Genomic DNA, 6,568 nt, shown 5'->3' with positions numbered 1-6,568 from the left:
CCAGAGGGTGGGGGCACCCACAGAGAAGGCCCTCCCCCTGGGGGTCGCCAGCCTACATTGCTTGGCCGACGGCACCCTGAGGAGGCCCGCTCTGTGGGAGCGTACCGGTCTATGGGAGGGAATCTGTGGCAGAAGGCGGTCTCGGAGGTAGCCAGGTCCGATGCCATGGATCGCTTTAAAGGTGGTAACTAACACCTTTGGAGGTCATCTAGTCCAACCCCCTGCTCAGGCAGGAAACCCTATACCAGTGGTGGCGAACCTTTGGCACGCGTGCCAGAGGCGGCAGTCATAGCCCTCTCTGTGGGCACATATACCATGCCCCCGAGATGGTGAGGGGCTGGCCTCCGCTGCTGTGACCCCACCCACCCAGTCTGCCATGACCATTACAGCCACGACCACCCGCCACCCGGTGATAAATAAGTGGGTTTTGGGTTGCAGTTTGGGCACTGGGTCTCTAAAAGTTTCGCCATCACTGCCCTATACCATTTCAGACAAATGGATGTCCAGTCTCTTCTTAAAAACTTTCAGTGTTGGAGCATTCACAGCTTCTGGAGGCAGGTTGTTTCACTGGTTAATTGTTCTCACTGTCAGGAAGTTTCTCCTTAGTTCTAGGTTGCTTCTCTCTTTGGTTAGTTTCCATCCATTGCTTCTTGTCCTGCCTTCAGGTGCTTTGGAGAATAGTTTGACTCCCTCTTCTTTGGGGCAGCCCCTGAGATATTGCCATCATGTCCCCCCTCGTCCTTCTCTTCGTTAAACTAGACATATCCAATTCCAGGAACCGTTCCTTATATGTTTTAGCCTCCAGTCCCCTAATCATCTTTGTTGCTCTTCTTTTTATTTTATTTTATATTTTATTTATTATTATTAAATTTGTTTGCTGCCCATCTCGCTTCTCAGTTTTGCAGCATGGAGGGCTTATAAAACTCTTTATTAAAATGCAGTAGCCACAGATCAAAGCAGTTTAGCAAAACACACAAGGATATATAGCTTGCATCTCAGGAAAAAAGTCCTGGACTAAGTCCAGCCTAAATCCTGCCTACTGTCATGGAGAGAAAAAACCAGAAAAAACAAAGGCTTAAAAATAGTCTCCTCCAAATGGGTAATTAATCACAATTAAGGAGGTCTCTCTCTCTCTCTCTCTCTCTTTTTACTATATCATCTTTTGCCTGAGGCTGGAACTAGAAGGGTCAGAGGTTTCCGAAGGAACCAGCTTATGTGAATGTAATGAAGAATCAGGAGCACTGGTGCTAACAACGAGAAGAAATAAATCCCTTTTGTAGGCCAGTTTAGGATTCCATGATGGCAAGAGAAATAAAGTTAGGGGAATCCGCCAACCGCTTTCTTCAACTTGTCCTCGTTAAAACAGTAAGGACAGGACCTGTCCCCAGCCTGGTTAATTGAAGAGAATAGGGCAATAATATAATAACTTGTATTGATTAGTCAATTGGCCATATTAAGAAAACAGAAAAGGAGTTGGCAATAATTTGCAGCCCAAATACTGTTTTGGTTTGTTCTAGCTCAACCAAAACATGGTTGGTTTGTGCATTGCTTAGAAGGTTGTATGAAACCAAGTAGGGTGTGGAGTGTAAACCATGGCTTACAGCTTAAAATGAAATGTGAGCCCAAGTTAACAGTTGTGAAGCAAACCAGGATCTAGTTACTGGCCTGATTTACACTTTACTAATGTGGGAAGTCAGCCACCCAAATAAGGAAATATTAAAAGGGCAGAAAAATATATTTCCTCAAAGGATCTTAAAGAGACAGAAAAGCATGCCCAGTTTTTCTTAATAGCTCCAAGTCTCCCTTCCCAAAGCAGAAATCAGCTCTATAGATATGCAGATGTAAACCATCAGGAAGGTTGAAGCTAGAAGCTTAGGAAGACAAAGACACCTAAAATCTACATACTCCACCCAAAGTCTAAGACAGGACATAATAGAATTAACTCACAGATGCCAAAGGGACACAGGTAAAAATACACGACACAGGAAATACAAAGCCTCAAAACAGGAACAGGAAACAACTCCAAACAAAAGGCTCCAGAGGGTATAAAAACCCACTTCCTACATGTGCTCAGCCCTTTTTTCCTCTCTCTTTTCTGCCAGAGCTATCTTTCTGTCTGGCTCTCCTCTTCAATAAACTGCAACCTTCTTTCTAAAGCAGTCGCCATGTTGTTTATCCCCGGCTTGGACTGAACCACGATGAAGACTTTTCCTTCAACACTAAATTACAATTTGCTTAATAGCAACAGCACTTAGACTTATATACCACTCCATAGTGCTTTACATTCCTCTCTAAGCGATTTAGAGAGTCAGCATATGGCCCCCAACAATCCGGGTCCTCATTTTACTGACTTCGGAAGGATGGAAGGCCGAGTCAACCTTGAGCCGGTGAGAATCAAACTGCTGGCAGTGTGCAAAATTAGCCTGCAATACTGCATTCTAACCACTGGGCCACTACGGAATAATGGAATAATCAATGAAACATTATCAGCTGGATTCATTCAACACTTTACACCCAAAAACGTAGCCTTGGGGCCACTTACAGTCCACCAGTTATGGATTCCCAGAGTGGGGAAGGCTAAGTATTTTGGTGTTTTTGTTTTTTGTTTGCAAAGGAGGGGCTTATATGTAAAAGGCACTCATTTTACTTTTTAAAACTCCAGAAATCTTTGAAAATGTATCTTGGTCACCCTACATTAGATGGCCCTTGACATAACTCTGCAAAGCTTCTATCCTGTGACAGAAACCATGGTTTATAAATCATAATGGCAAGTTTCATATCCAAATCAGAACAAAACAGACCTTTTGTGGTTCAGCGGGGTTTAAAAACTCATCCACAGCATCTGATATATTTACAATACAGTACATCCAGGCTCAGTGACATAAACTCTGTGTAAGTAGTAATTCAACCCTGCCAGGTGATGAACTAAACATCACAAGGGAAAGAATCAGCTGCATTCTGGTGGATTTTTGCTGGCAATTTTAGCTTTGGGAAGGGAGCCAAGTATGCCACCTTTTCTTGTGAACTCCAGCATTGTGTTCGCCAGGATAATGCCATGATAGACACCCAATCTCAACACATGTGAGCATTGCAGATAGGCTAGATAAAAATTGCTTGTGTAACAAGTTAACATTGGTATACATAAAGGGATAAGACTGACTTTGCTCTGAATGTTTACATTTGTTTTGTGTGTGGGGGGGGGGAGAGATGAGAGGCCTTGGGTCTGGTCCAAATGAGTTGTAACTGGAGCATGAGTGATGGATCTGGCCACCTGGTTCTGTTTGGCTCCTAGCAAAAGGAACAGCTCGCTTGGCAAAGAAAATCAGGAATGGGCCACCTGGCTACTAAAGGGCCAATGGAGCATCTGACTGGCTCTGTCAGCCATTTTTTTTTCATTCCAGAAACAGCGGAGGGCTTTCTTTTTGTTCTTCTTCAGCTGGTTCCCCCCTCCCATTAAGTAAGAAGAAACACCCTCCCCTTTCCCAGTCTGCGTGTAAGGATAAAAGAGGCTTTTTCGCAGTGGCTCAATGGACGCCAGATTCATTCTTGCTTCCTTTTCAATTTCCTTTGCTCCCAATGGGCACAGTGTGTCCCTTCTACAACATCTGCCTGCCCAAGTTCTTCGTCTCTTATAATCAGCACCAAGTGGTGGTGTAGTAGGTTGAGGAATAAGAAACCCCAGGCTCCAGATTGGACGAGTGATGTTGTCCAGGGACATCTTTAACTCTTGATGAGGTGGCAATCCTCTGGAGAGAGGTGGTGCCCAATTTTGGAGTTCTCCTGAATTCCTGGCTCCTGTTTGAGAAGTAGGTAGCAACCATGCTTGGGAGAGGAGTGACTGGTACAGTTGCACAGCAGTTACACCCATTCTTGGTCTGGGGGCTCCTGCTCATGATTACTCCTGCCTTAGTCTTCCTAACTGGTCTACTGTGTTGCATTCTTTGTGGAAAGTTTCAACTGGCCAGAATGCAGTGATATGCAGTTTTGGGTTATTCCAAGATTTGCTTGGGTTATGCCATTATTGCACAAGCTGTGCTGACTCTTAGTCGTCTAGGAACAATTCGGGGTTATCATCCTGAGGATACCTGCTTATCCCACTAANGTTTTTAAGAAGAGACTGGACAGCCATTTGTCTGAAATGGTGTAGGGTTCCTGCCTGAGCAGGGGGTTGGACTCGATGACCTCCAAGGTCCCTTCCAACTTTATTATTATTATTATTATTATTATTATTATTATTATTATTATTATTATTATTATTATTATTATTATTATTATTATTATTATTATTATTATTATTATTTGTTGCTAATTTCTGATTTATATTGGGGCATGCTAAATTGGGGAAGACCCAGGTTCAAATTCAACTAGAGCAGCAGAAATTGGCTGGGTGATTTTGGGCTGGTCAGTTTCTCTCAGCCAAAGGTGCCTCCCAGGATTTATTTTTTGTATTATTTATTAGATTCCCCCACCCTTCTTTATTACTCTGTAGATAAGTCAAGGTTGCAAACATACTAATACTACTAGTACTCCTATTTCCCCCATAACAAAGTTGTGAAGTGGGTTGGTTTGTGAGTGAGTGCCTGGCCCAAAGTCACCCAGCCAGCTTTCATGCCTAAGGCGGAACTAGAACTCACTGTCTCCTGGATTCTAGGCCAGCAGTTTAATCACTGCACCAAACTGAATGCTAAGATGGGGTGGAGCAGGGTGTTGGAATAAGAAGGCGGTGGAATTTTATATTACCTCAAACCCTGGAGGAAAAGGTGAATATAAGTCTATGTTATACAAAAACGATAAAATTTGGAAAAAGTTAAGCAAGGTCACAGCTGTGAAGGATTGTGCTAGAGAAGTAAAAAAAAAAAAATTCCTGAAAGATGACTATGGCAAAATATATAAGTAGAACTAACAAATAAATTACTTCTCTGTTGCTGGCAGGAAAATTGCACAGATGTGGCAAAATAATACTGTAGAAAAATCTTTGACCTCCATTTGAAGAAGGCTTCACTTTTCAAGATGCTGCTACGCTTTTGCTTGGTTCTGGTGCAGTCTGTGGAAAAAATGTTTTGGGTGGAGGTTGATGGCAAAATGGTTCCCTTAAAACTTTGCTGAGACCTTAAAGTGCCCATGTTACCTTTTATATAGTCCCTTACCCCTGCAGAAATGAGCCATATTGGGGGGGTGTCTTTGGGGAGGGGGGAACCCCCAATTCTTCAAGTCTTCTTCCAAATGGGGAAAATGGCCCCACTCAGAATGCTATCTCTTGCTGGAGCCCTTAATATCTCTGTGAGAAGATTGCCTGCCCATCTTTCATAGACTTCTATACTCAGGGCAGAGAAAAACCTCCAACTAGCCGAAGCATACAAGAACTCGCTTGATACTCAGCCATGTTATGGAGATAGATATTTCTTGTATAAAGCTCAATGATAGGAGCCCACTGGTGCCCCCCCCAAAAGAAGTCTGTTAAATACATTTCAGAAGAGGACTTTGGCAAAAGCTCATCTTAACTGCAGCTTTATTATCAAACTCAAAATATCAAAATATCCATCTTGGTTCTTGAAGGCTACTTCCTCAAATCGGGCAATACCTCATTGTAATAAAGTCAGTGAAATAGCAGCCACATTCTGTGCTGGAGAAAAAAAAATCACTGACCGCTTGCAATGCAAGTAGAATACAGCTTTTTCCTCCCCTTTTCTGTAAATAATAATAATAATAATAATAATAATAATAATAATAATAATAATAATAATAATAATAATAATAATAATAATAATAATAATAATAATAATAATAATAATAATATAGTAATAATAATAATAATAGTAGTAGTAAGTTGGAAGGGATCTTGGAGGTCATCACCCCCTGCTCAGGCAGGAAACCCTACACCATTTCAGACAAATGGCTATCCAGTCTCTTCTTAAAAACTTCCAATGTTGGAGCATTCACAGCTTCTGGAGGCAGGTTGTTCCATTGGTTAATTGTTCTAACTGTCAGGAAGTTTCTCCTTGGTTCTAGGTTGCTTCTCTCTTTGGTTAGTTTCCATCCATTGCTTCTTGTCCTGCCTTCAGGCGCTTTGGAGAATAGCTTGACTCCCTCTTCTATGTGGCAACCCCTGAAATATTGAAACACTGCTATCATGTCACCCTTCGTCCTTCTCTTATTAGACTACCCAATTCCAGCAACCGTTCCTTATATGTTTTAGCCTTCAGTCCTCTAATCATCTTTGTTGCTCTTCTCTGTACTCTTTCTAGAGTCTCAACATCTTTTTTACATTGTGGCGACCAAAATATTTATTGTAAACTCCTTCTCAAAACTTTGCAACCTTCCACAAATCTTAGAATAGAATAAAAACTTTATTGTCACTTTAAATGGGGGTTGGGGGGTGGAGGGAGGAGAGAGGTATCAGTACGGTCAGTGGGAGAGGCAGATATGGCGGGAGCAGAGGACCATATCAGGTTAGGGGAGCACGCACACGCTATTTACAAGCTTGTGGGTGCTCCGGTCCTCAGGTCTCTACTCGGCTTCCAGGAGACCTAGATCCCCCGGCCCGGAACCATCGGCTGCTGTTATGCAA

Source organism: Protobothrops mucrosquamatus, unplaced genomic scaffold (assembly GCF_001527695.2).
Source record: "Protobothrops mucrosquamatus isolate PMUCROS unplaced genomic scaffold, P.Mucros_1.0 scaffold2259, whole genome shotgun sequence".
NCBI lineage: Eukaryota > Metazoa > Chordata > Lepidosauria > Squamata > Viperidae > Protobothrops > Protobothrops mucrosquamatus.
This window is presented reverse-complemented; position numbering follows the sequence as displayed.